Source organism: Tupaia chinensis, unplaced genomic scaffold (genome assembly GCF_000334495.1).
Source record: "Tupaia chinensis unplaced genomic scaffold, TupChi_1.0 Scaffold000528_1, whole genome shotgun sequence".
Lineage (NCBI taxonomy): Eukaryota > Metazoa > Chordata > Mammalia > Scandentia > Tupaiidae > Tupaia > Tupaia belangeri.
This window is the reverse complement of record NW_006160041.1, coordinates 6,955,477-6,968,555: the sequence shown is the minus strand read 5'-3', so window position 1 is coordinate 6,968,555 and position 13,079 is coordinate 6,955,477. Positions and strand designations below refer to the sequence as shown.

At 38.3% G+C, this 13,079-nt stretch overlaps 1 long non-coding RNA gene across 1 annotated transcript in view; it reads left to right on the top strand.

Annotated features, from left to right (window-relative positions):
- The window catches only part of LOC102484229 (uncharacterized), a 48,121-nt gene that overhangs the window by 7,850 nt on the left and 27,192 nt on the right, over nt 1-13,079 (top strand). Inside the window, exon 2 of the long non-coding RNA XR_335777.1 lies at nt 2,829-2,945. This is a non-coding gene — a long non-coding RNA (uncharacterized LOC102484229). The remainder of the gene's footprint in view (nt 1-2,828; nt 2,946-13,079) is intronic.

Below are 13,079 nucleotides of genomic sequence, written 5' to 3'. Positions count from 1 at the left end.
AATAATTCTGATACTCGTTCCCATGCTAAAAGTAGCTATTTTTAAATTCAGTGTCTCATAGCCATGTATGTCTATAGATTTATAAGTGCTTATATATGGATATATGGGATGTGTGTGTATGTGTGCACATGTGCAAGCACATGCCAAACATAGTTTCTAAAACTTCATATAAGGCCAGCAGGTGGTATAGTGGTTAAGGTGCTAGATCTCCACATGCCTGACCACAATTCAAGTCCTGGACCCGATAGCTAGAAAATCATACTGGGCACATGTACACATGTACTCAAAAATCTCAAAAGGAGAAGGGATAGCAGCATGGCCATCCCCCCTGGGTTGATTTCTCACCTTCCTTCTCACTGTATCTCTGACAAGCACACACACCCTATGGAAAAAAAAAACTTAAAAAAATAAACTTCATGTAAGTGGCATTATAATTTGCTTGTTTTATTGATTAATATTAGTATCTTGTAACAGGTTCTCATTACTAATAATTCCACAGACTCTCTTATTTCATTTAACATAGCAAGATATTCTCTAACAAAGTCAATGTGCATTTTATACCAAAATGTAAAATAGTCAATAAAAAGGTTTAATGTCGAATGTTTTAAACAAGTTTTTCTGTAATGAAAAGCAATGATGGTTAAGGCTATATTTCATACAGTACAATTTGGGGCCAACTCCAAAGCTCAGAGTTTAACCACCAAGTTTCACATGATTAACTACAGTTCAAACCTTAGCTTTAGTAACTTGAAAAACATGCTAGACCTGTGTGCATGCATGCCTTGTATCCTACCAGGGTGGAGAACTAGAGGAAAAAGGACTGTGGTGTGACCATGACCCATTGGGAGTACTTTTTCTCTTTCTTTTTCTCTTATAAGCACACCTGCCCTCTGGCAATAAAAAACATAATAATAGGCTACACTTTGTCACAGAAATGTCAAAAGAAGGGTTTTAAGCTATTTAATTTTATTTAACTTAAGTCTACCCTAGAAAGAAAGACTTGACATCAGACAGGAGACTAAGAAAATCTGGGTGTTTATTTCCTCAACTCACACTGCCAGGCTATCGATTCTACCAGAGACGCCATTTCTACCAAATGTCACTCTTCTACAGGGATAGTTCTCTCTCCTGGTGTCAGTGATGACCTTTTACTTGGCCCTTCAAATTTACAGATGTGATTGCTTGATATTGTTAAAATAGGAAGTATATCACCACCTTGTATTGGTTTCTCTTAACATTGTCCATACCCCTGCAAAAATCTGCTTACTAAAGTGTCATCAACTACTCCATCTCTTCCCATTAGGACCTTGGCTAATTCATTCTATTTTTAAGCCTCTCCTCAAAGCAACGAATAGATTTATTGTGGAAAATGGAGGGAGTGGGAAAGGAAGAATGGAAAACTCTTAGAATACAATTAATAAAAGTAGTATTGCTGACAAGCAGCAAGTCTCAATTGGTCTAACTGATGGAAACACAGAAAAGACAACGACAATGTAACTGCGAAAGAGGCTTTTATTCTTTTTCCAGCTAGCTGGGGTCGGAGTTTCTGCCATTGTAGCGGGTCTTAACAAGGACCCCGTACCTAAGATAAAGGGGTCTTTTATAGTTCAGGATTCTCCATGGAATGTAACACACACAAAGGAGGGGGGTATGGGAAGCGAGGGCCCAGTTGTCACCACCTGCTCAGATTTAGATAAGGGCTCTCAGCTAAGGGTCTGGATGACCTTGCCTCAGTGGTGCTGGGCCCTCCCATTTTCTGCTTATCTGTGAGTTCCCAGACTCCTGGTCTTTGTCCTTGAGGCCCTAACACAGTGAGCTCCGTCCTTGAAGCCTTAACATGGTAGCAATTAAGCTAACTCGGCCCAGCATTCCCTAACATGGCAGTGATTAAGTTATCTTGGCCTAACAGCCTCTTCTCAAAGCAACAAATAGATCCATTGTGGAAAATGGAGGGAGTGAGAGAGGAAGAATGGAAAATTCATAGAATACAATTAATAAAGGTAGCATTGCTGAGAAGCAGCAAGTCTCTTCACTTTGTCAGGGAAGCCTAATTTTGTGTTTCAATTAACACCGTGTTTGGATTCTTTGGCGCACCTGAATGCAGTCATTGATCTGCCTAGAAACCCCTTCACCTAGAAGCTTTCCCTGGGACCCTTTGTTCATGATTCTGAGGAATTAGTAAGTACAACTTATGGCCAATAAAACCCACACACACAGCTTGGGCAAATAATGAGGTGAAAGCATTTTCTTATTAAAGTTATGATCAGATTTATCACATCTAATCATAACAGTCTCAGCAGGGAGAAAAGTAAGCAAGTCTTCATTATGCACAACCAACTGCCAAGCTTAGAATTCTCTTAGGAAGAAAAAAAAAAATACAAGCAATAGTGTATGTTTTTGGAATACACTTTTGCCCAAAGAGTTTGGCCCAAGGTAAAACCCATCTGATACGCAATTGCTTGACCAGTTTGCTGGGCTAGATTTACCAAGCTAATAAAGCTTCAGGGTGTCTCACACAGATTCTTTCCAAGGCTCTGGGAGATACCCTGCAATATAGCCACATGATCAATATGTGTTTGTAAAATTTGCCAAAATAAGAATTTTAATCACAATCAGTTAAGACTGTTATTTCTTTCTACTCTGCTGTTCCCACCAGGAGACTTCCCACTGTGCTGAGTAAAGTTTGAATGGCTATGTGCATTTTAAGAATTTAGCTAAGCAGAAACTAAGTCAGGAATATGCTGAGTTTGATTTATGTGATGTATGCATATGGTTCACAGTCACTTCTGCATACAGTTTAGTTTTTATTGCAAACCATCTCCTTGTAGGAATGGCCTTCAGGAAGAATCCTGCCATTCACTGTGTCAACTCACACTTACCGGACACGAAGGTGCTGTGCCAAAATGCTATCATGATGTGAACATGGTGCCTCAAACTGACTTGAGGTAATAATAGGGGAAACAGGTTTGATAGGTCTGGGGCTGGAAGCTAGTATGTGCAATAATGTGAGTAATTTTACAAATCAGACATGTTGAATTCCAAGTAGATTTAGCTTTTAAAGAAGCATAAGCAGTACAGAAGTTCTTCTCTCCTATCAAGAGAACTCAATAATGTCCAGGATAAAATTCTAAACACCATATATGTCTTTCCTTCTTGAAAGAAAATCAGGCAAAAATAGACTAATTCCTATGGTTAGAGACTATAAACCAATAGCCATCCTACAAACAAAGAATTCTTCTATATTCTTATTATTATAAAAAATACTAAATGCTAAATAAATAATCAAAAATAATAAATCTTTATAGTCTCTCAATTAAAAAATGATATTACAAAATGGTGTATGTAAAGAAGTCATGAGACTAGCATCCAAAGGCCCAGTCTGGTAGCACAGCCAAAAGCAAACTAAAGTACAAAAAACCCATACACTCCTTAAATTTACCAAACCCCTTCTAAAACCAACTTAACAGCTGAAAAATTATTTTTACTTTATTGTGTGGGCAATTTCTAATTACTTTTTGTCAAATTGGTCTCAAATAGGAAAAATCCAGGGATGTGGGTGAAGCTATAGTTCATAAGGCTATGCTTGATACCTAAAAAATCATTTTTTTAAATGGAACAATCCTCAAAGAATAATTCATTTTGGTTTCTCCCTGGTTAATGAAAGCATGTGATGGGCAACTCTATAGAGTATAAGAAGACTTTTATCAATTGCAGGGATTAGATAACTTGTAATAGTTATATATAAAATTGTTGTAAAAGCTATTTTAAAAACTAAAATGGTATTCTGAGACATTATAAAGTGAATATACATAGGAAAGCACTGGTGTTTATTATAATATTGGTTATGGAAATGCATTATTGCTACCTTCAGAGTTATCATTTCCAAACATTCCTTTCCTTCCATTGAATCAAATCCTGGTATAGAAATATGAATAGGTTAGTGAGCAATGCAATGAATCTCAGAAAAATAAGAGTGATGATATTAGCTCTTCATACTACTTTATAAGCCCCAGGTTAGTTGTATCACTGTCCTAAAAAAGAGTTGCATCCATTTTCCCAAAGAAAACAACAGTTTCGCCTTATATACCAATCTGCTTACCATGTGTCTATTTTCTATGCATAAAATGAGAACAAAATACAGAAGAGAATTGTTACTTCTCAAAAACATATTTCTTTTACATAAGAGTATAATAGAATTACAAGGGATCTTAGAGATCTGTTATTTCGCTAGTCCCATATCAAAGATCAGGAAAGTTGAGGTTTAATGAACCTCTCAGGCCAGCAGGCATGGAGGTGAAAGCACTGGACTTCAACGTCCACCTCCATGGTTTGAGTCTCAGACCCAGAAGCCTGAAAAACACACTGTGAGATTGTACACGTGTGCCCAAAGTCCTGAGAGGAAAATGGAGAAGGGATTGCAGAATGGCCATTCCCTCCTAGGGAGTGATTTCTTTCTCTCTGTCTCTCTCTGGCGAGCACATGTACTCTATAGCAAAACCAATAACAAAAATGATAGCAGCAACTACAAATGAAAAACAACCTAATTATCAGGTAAACAATCATCCTACTCTTCAAGGCCAAGCTGGGCTCCAATTTTAGACTTTATTCAAGAGACAGATTTCTTGGATCATATAACAATAATACACCAATATAAAATGCCAGGTCTGTATCTACTCACGATGATCTAGTTTTATGATATTTTTAAATGTAAACTAAATCTTTATGCTTGGCTTAATGTCTTTTTGCTTCCTTTCAGAAATATTTATTTATCCATAAACAATATTATAAGTATTTTATTACATGTGGGTTAATTAATGAAGTTAGGCAGGTGTTTTAAGAAAGGAATTATTTTATCCCATGCTCTGTTGCTTAATAATGGAATATTACAAAATGGGTAATTTATAAAGAATAAACATTCATTCAGCTCTTGGATTTGGAAATCCAAGGATCTTCTTGCTGTTAAGACCTTCCTACAGATTCCCAATGAGACAAATGGTCTCACAGGGCAAAAGAGCAGGAGCTTAAGTCTCTGATCTGGCCTCACTCCCTCTCCTTATAAACCCACCAGGATTCCATCATGGGGACCCCACTCCTAAAGACCTATTTACTCCTAGTCACCTCCCAAAGGCTCCACCTCTTACTCCTATAGATTAAGCATTAATTTGGGGTGGGGGGCCCACACATTCAAACCATAGCAGGAATCAATTGCTTTATCATAGAAAATTAGTAAGTTTCTAAAGTTTGTTGGTACACAAATAAATTCTTGTCTTGCCAATTCTATCAAACCCTCCAGCTTCTAAGTGTCAAATCATTTGTCCCTGACATTTACATAAAAAAAAAAAAAAAAAAAACAAAACAGAAAAAGGCATTTTTTTTTTTTTAATAGAAAAGAAAGTAAGAAATGGAAAGAGCACTCACCATATCATATTAGCAATACAGGGACTAGCAGATGGCATAATGGTTACATTGCTAGATTCCCATGTGTCAACCGCAGTTCGAGTCCTAGACCTGGTCACTTGAAACTCAAGCCAGGCACGTGTGCATGCGTGCCCAAAGTCCCAAGAAGAGAATGGAGGAGAAGGATTGCCGTGGCCATCCTAGGGTGGAGGGGATTTCTCACTTTCCATCCCTCTGTCTCTCTGGTGAGTGAACACATCCTACAGCAGAAATCTCTCTAACAAAACAAAACAAAACGGGACCAGCAGTTAGCGTAATGGCTATGTCGCTGGACTCCCACGTAGTCGACCGCCGTTGGGAGTTCTGGACCCCGCGGCTTAAACTTACACCAGGCGCCGACCCAGCGGCTTAAACTCACACCGGGCGCATGTACGTGCATGCCCAAGATCCCGAGAGGAGAATGGAGGAGAAGGCCATGTCCCCTGGGGGGGGTTGATTTCTTACTTTCTATCTCTCAGTCTCTCTCTATCTTTCTGGCAAGTGCACGCGCCCTATAGCAAAAACCTCTCCCCCCCCAAAAAAATGAAAAAACAAAACAAAACAAATTAGCACTATAATAACAGATCTCAAAGTCTACATTTCTTTTTTTTGGAGAGGTTTTTGCTATAGGGTGCATGCATTTGTCAGAGAGACAGAAAGGGAGAAATCACCCCCTCCAGGGGGGATGGCCACGCTACAGTTCCTTCTCTTCCATTTTCCTCTTGGGACCTTGGGCACGTACACATGTCACCAGCGTGAGTTTAACCCACCAGGTCGGGGACTTGAACCACGGTCGACTACACGGGAGTCCAGTGACATAGCCACTACCTCATCTGCTGGTCTTTCAAAGTCTACATTTCTGAGGAACAGTATTAGTCAAGGTCTCATGATGACAAATGACAATAACTCACTCATTTAGGCAAAATGGGGCAATAATTGGAAGGTTACTGAGGTATCTTAAATAAGAGCTAAAAGAAAACAGAATGTAGCTGGGCCTCAAGGGAACTAAAATTGCCCCATCACTGTCTCTTATCTCTACTTCTTTGTGTACTTTGGTTTCATTTGATAAGACTAATTTATATCACAGTGAGGAGCATGATGGCCAACGAATTCCCTACCTTATACTCTTAAGCACTCAGCAGGTCTTTAGGCTTTGAACTTCCCAGGGAAGAACATAAATGGCTTAGATTGAGTAGATGCTCATTTCTGGACAACTTAGTTGTGGTCAGATAGATGGGATGAAAAAAAGGAAATGTTTCCAGCAAAAAGAAAAAAACATTTGGCAAATTAAAGATAAAAATTAACTCAATATCCACTAAAAATATTTTCAATTAGAGAAGCCATGAGTATATCACTTGAGAAAACGGTATAAGTGGAGCTGGTCTCTGTTTCCAAATTTAATAGCTCTGGGACTTTATGCCAGTATCTTAATCCATTAAGCTTCCTTGACCTCAGCAACTAATTCATAAAATGGGAATAAATATTTTAAACTGTTGAAGGCTGCATAACAGACCAAGCATGTGACAACTCTGAGTAGATAGAGTATGCTCCTCACAGACCTCCCTGACAGGGAGCTAACTTGACTGAGAGCCTCAGCTACTGTGCTTTGAAATCCACTGCCTGATTTGTACCAAGGCTGTTCCTACATAATGAGTGATTACAGGGGGAAAAGGAAGAGCCATCCCTGAAAGAAAGAACACTGTGTTGCTATAACAGAATACCTGAGACTAGATGATTTATTTAAAACAAAACAAAAGAAAAACCAAAGAAGTTTATTTTGGTCATGATTCTGGTAACTAGAAAATCCAAGAGCAGGCTTGGCCAGTGGCATGGTGGTTAAGGAGGTTGGATCTCATGTGACTGATTGTGTGGTTCAAGTCCTCAACCCAGCAACTTGAAAACCACACCAGGCATGTGTATATGCACACCCAAATCTCAAAAGTTAGGAGAAATGAAGAAAGAATTGTGGTGTGACCATTCCCCATGGGAGGTACATTCTCACTTTCTTCTGCCCATCCCCCAACCAATGCATGTGCCCTCTGATGATTAAAAAAAATTAAAAATCCAAGCACATAGGACCAGCATGTGGCCAGCCACTGGTTCTACATCACATGACTGAGCGGAGCAGAAAGAAAATCGGGATGCAAAGACAGGGAGCAAATTGTGGGTAGCCAACTAGCTTTTATAACAACACACTCTCTTGAAGAATAATTAGGAAGCACTGAGCTGGATTCAATCTATTTATGAGAGATCTGTCCCCCACAAACACCTCTCACTAGACTCTATCTCCCAACCCTACCCCATTAGGTGTATGTAAGGTTAAAGCATGAGATTTTGGAGGGGGCACAACACATAAACCATGAAAGACACACTATTTCATTGTTATCCAATTTTGGCTCAAAGGTTGTTTTTACGGTTTTGCTGCATCTTTCTCGAATTGTACAGCAATCCACAATGTTTTGATGCACCTTTCTCCCCCTCTCTCCTTCACTTGAGATTAGGCTCACATTATGGTTTGGTAGACCTCCCAGTCTTTTTTTTTTGACTCCTTCCCTACTTCTTTTCACACACATATTTTCCCTAATAGAATCTCTGTGCATTTAATCCTGCCCGTATACCTATATCTCAGAGGACTAACACAAGATTGTATAAGGTTTTTCTTTGTTTTAGTTTTTGCTGTAGAACTCATGCACTCTTCAGAAAGAAAGTGAGAAATCATCTCCCAGGGCATATGGCCATGCCATAATCTCTTCTCCTCCAGTCTCCTCTCTGTATTTTGAGCATGCACATACACATGCCAGTATGCTTTTCAAGTCACTGAGTCTGGGATCCAAACTGCACAGTTGGCCGTGTAGGATCCACCATCTTAATCCTCATGCTACCTACTGGCCTGGTATGAAGTTTTTAAAAGATAGGTTGACTAATTTCATATTTTTCACCTAAGACAGCTGTTCCCACAAAGCAGTGAATCAACTAAGAAATTTAAAAAGAAAAAAAAATTAAAGTAGTGAGTTCAATTATCCCTCCCAGGCCACTTCATCAAAGTCACCAAAGCTTGTACCTAAGACCTGTATTTTAAAAAAGGCTCTTTTGGTCAGTATGGGAAGTCTTTAGAGCTGTTCAGTATTATGCTTAAACCTGTCTACTCCTGAAGGCATTTAACAGGATTGAACTCCCTGACTCCTTCATGATTGGGATAGGGAAGACCTAACAAGTTTTGAGCAGTGAGTGTTGAGAGGAAATAATATATGTGATTTCTGGGCAAGAATATTAAACTATCATTGTGAGGGTCTCTAGATCAGTATTATTCCAAATGTAATCTGGAAATTGATGCTAGTCCACATATTATTATATTATTTTTTTCCTAGTTCATGGCAAGATAAGTACAGAAATAGAAATAGGCATTTAGAAACTTTTATAGTAATTTAACATTGCTACAACATTCAAACATGTGATCGGCAATTTATCTTTATTATATTTTACAAAAGTATTCATCCATCACAGATTACAAATGAAATAAATAAAAATTTATCTTTCACCACCAGATAGTTAGACAAGTACTGCTTTAATTCATTTCCCTCTGGCATGATGAGTAACATATTTAAAATGTTGGTCATGCTACCAAATGGGATCCAAGAACATCTGAGTAGAAATGCAACCCATCCCACCTCTCCCATAGCCCTTGGCAAACTCATAATAAATATAATTTCAATGAGAAATAAACTCTTATTGGGATAAACTTTTAATATTTGAAAGTTATTTATAACTACAGCAAAATATATTCCATCCTTACTGACACAATGTCATAGACTTAGGACTAAGCACAAGATGAAAATAGAAAAACCTAGATGATTAGTTAAAACAAAGGAATCAGGGCCAGCAAGCGGCATGACCATTAAGGGTACTGGACTCTCACATGGCCAACTGTGGTTTGAGTCCTGAACCTGGCAACTTGCTTTCCTGCTTTCTTGCTGTCTCTCTCGAGTAGATAGAGTATGCTCCTCACAGACCTCCCTGACAGGGAGCTAACTTGACTGAGAGCCTCAGCTACTGTGCTTTGAAATCCACTGCCTGATTTGTACCAAGGCTGTTCCTACATAATGAGTGATTACAGGGGGAAAAGGAAGAGCCATCCCTGAAAGAAAGAACACTGTGTTGCTATAACAGAATACCTGAGACTAGATGATTTATTTAAAACAAAACAAAAGAAAAACCAAAGAAGTTTATTTTGGTCATGATTCTGGTAACTAGAAAATCCAAGAGCAGGCTTGGCCAGTGGCATGGTGGTTAAGGAGGTTGGATCTCATGTGACTGATTGTGTGGTTCAAGTCCTCAACCCAGCAACTTGAAAACCACACCAGGCATGTGTATATGCACACCCAAATCTCAAAAGTTAGGAGAAATGAAGAAAGAATTGTGGTGTGACCATTCCCCATGGGAGGTACATTCTCACTTTCTTCTGCCCATCCCCCAACCAATGCATGTGCCCTCTGATGATTAAAAAAAATTAAAAATCCAAGCACATAGGACCAGCATGTGGCCAGCCACTGGTTCTACATCACATGACTGAGCGGAGCAGAAAGAAAATCGGGATGCAAAGACAGGGAGCAAATTGTGGGTAGCCAACTAGCTTTTATAACAACACACTCTCTTGAAGAATAATTAGGAAGCACTGAGCTGGATTCAATCTATTTATGAGAGATCTGTCCCCCACAAACACCTCTCACTAGACTCTATCTCCCAACCCTACCCCATTAGGTGTATGTAAGGTTAAAGCATGAGATTTTGGAGGGGGCACAACACATAAACCATGAAAGACACACTATTTCATTGTTATCCAATTTTGGCTCAAAGGTTGTTTTTACGGTTTTGCTGCATCTTTCTCGAATTGTACAGCAATCCACAATGTTTTGATGCACCTTTCTCCCCCTCTCTCCTTCACTTGAGATTAGGCTCACATTATGGTTTGGTAGACCTCCCAGTCTTTTTTTTTTGACTCCTTCCCTACTTCTTTTCACACACATATTTTCCCTAATAGAATCTCTGTGCATTTAATCCTGCCCGTATACCTATATCTCAGAGGACTAACACAAGATTGTATAAGGTTTTTCTTTGTTTTAGTTTTTGCTGTAGAACTCATGCACTCTTCAGAAAGAAAGTGAGAAATCATCTCCCAGGGCATATGGCCATGCCATAATCTCTTCTCCTCCAGTCTCCTCTCTGTATTTTGAGCATGCACATACACATGCCAGTATGCTTTTCAAGTCACTGAGTCTGGGATCCAAACTGCACAGTTGGCCGTGTAGGATCCACCATCTTAATCCTCATGCTACCTACTGGCCTGGTATGAAGTTTTTAAAAGATAGGTTGACTAATTTCATATTTTTCACCTAAGACAGCTGTTCCCACAAAGCAGTGAATCAACTAAGAAATTTAAAAAGAAAAAAAAATTAAAGTAGTGAGTTCAATTATCCCTCCCAGGCCACTTCATCAAAGTCACCAAAGCTTGTACCTAAGACCTGTATTTTAAAAAAGGCTCTTTTGGTCAGTATGGGAAGTCTTTAGAGCTGTTCAGTATTATGCTTAAACCTGTCTACTCCTGAAGGCATTTAACAGGATTGAACTCCCTGACTCCTTCATGATTGGGATAGGGAAGACCTAACAAGTTTTGAGCAGTGAGTGTTGAGAGGAAATAATATATGTGATTTCTGGGCAAGAATATTAAACTATCATTGTGAGGGTCTCTAGATCAGTATTATTCCAAATGTAATCTGGAAATTGATGCTAGTCCACATATTATTATATTATTTTTTTCCTAGTTCATGGCAAGATAAGTACAGAAATAGAAATAGGCATTTAGAAACTTTTATAGTAATTTAACATTGCTACAACATTCAAACATGTGATCGGCAATTTATCTTTATTATATTTTACAAAAGTATTCATCCATCACAGATTACAAATGAAATAAATAAAAATTTATCTTTCACCACCAGATAGTTAGACAAGTACTGCTTTAATTCATTTCCCTCTGGCATGATGAGTAACATATTTAAAATGTTGGTCATGCTACCAAATGGGATCCAAGAACATCTGAGTAGAAATGCAACCCATCCCACCTCTCCCATAGCCCTTGGCAAACTCATAATAAATATAATTTCAATGAGAAATAAACTCTTATTGGGATAAACTTTTAATATTTGAAAGTTATTTATAACTACAGCAAAATATATTCCATCCTTACTGACACAATGTCATAGACTTAGGACTAAGCACAAGATGAAAATAGAAAAACCTAGATGATTAGTTAAAACAAAGGAATCAGGGCCAGCAAGCGGCATGACCATTAAGGGTACTGGACTCTCACATGGCCAACTGTGGTTTGAGTCCTGAACCTGGCAACTTGCTTTCCTGCTTTCTTGCTGTCTCTCTCTCTCTCTCTCTCTTTCTCTCTCTCTCTCCCCCTCACTCTCTGGTCAAATTAAAGTAAAATAAATGAATGAATAAATAAAGTTAAATAAAATACTTTTAAGAAAAAGGAATCTAAGGTCTCATGACAGGGACAGAGAAAGACTACAGAATTGAACTTGATATACAGTGATTAACTATAATAAGTAAATAAATAAATAAATGAATAAAGTTTAAAAAAATAATTGGACTTGAACAATGAAGAAATTTCTTTTTAAATAGACATGCAGTATTTCCTTTAATATGTCCAGGGGAGCTGATCTTCATAAGACTTTCCTCATTCCAACAGGTGGTAAATTACTGAAAAATACTGACTATTAAACGCCATGGTAAGTTCTTTATATAGATTACCATATTTAAATCAAATAGAAATTCATAAGGTAGACCCATTAATTAATATGACTTTTAACTAATTAAGAAAATGAGGCTTAGGAGATTTAAATAACTTGTCCAAAGTCACAAAGCTAGGAAATAAGTCAGAAGATTCAGGTAACTGTATCAAATAATCATTAGACTATCCACCCTTATACAGAGCTAAAATACACCTGTTCACCTCTTCCTTCCACTATATCTAATTCTTTTGGTTGGGGAGACAGATTAAATGTAATACTTTGCAGTGGGACAGGCATCCATATTCAAAGAGTGAAAGGGAACAGAAAAGAAACTAATAAATGCTAAGTATCTGGGACCAGCAGTTAGCATAATGGCTGTGTTGCTGGACTCCCACGTAGTCAACCATGGTTCACATCCTGGACCCAGCGGCTTAAAACTCACGCCGGGCGCGTGTGCGTGCGTGCCCAAGATCCTGAGAGGAGAATGGGTGAGAAGGGATTGCGGCGTGGCCATCCCCCCTGGGGAGTGATTTCTCGCTTTCTGTCTCTCTCTCTGTCTGTCTGGCGAGCGCATGCGCCCTATAGCAAAAACCTCTCAAAATAAATAAATAAATAAATAAATGCTAAGTATCTACTAAAAGTATTGTAATATTTAAACCTCATAGCATAAACCTTATTTTACAGATAAGAAAACACAAGTTAAAATACCTGAATAATTTTTTCCTGACCAATATCGTAAGTGCTGTTTTGGGGATTTAATTTCATGATCTTATTTTGCTTCACTATACAGTTTTCTAATTATAGTCACACTAAATCCTTTTGTTTTTGTTTTTGCTGTAGGGA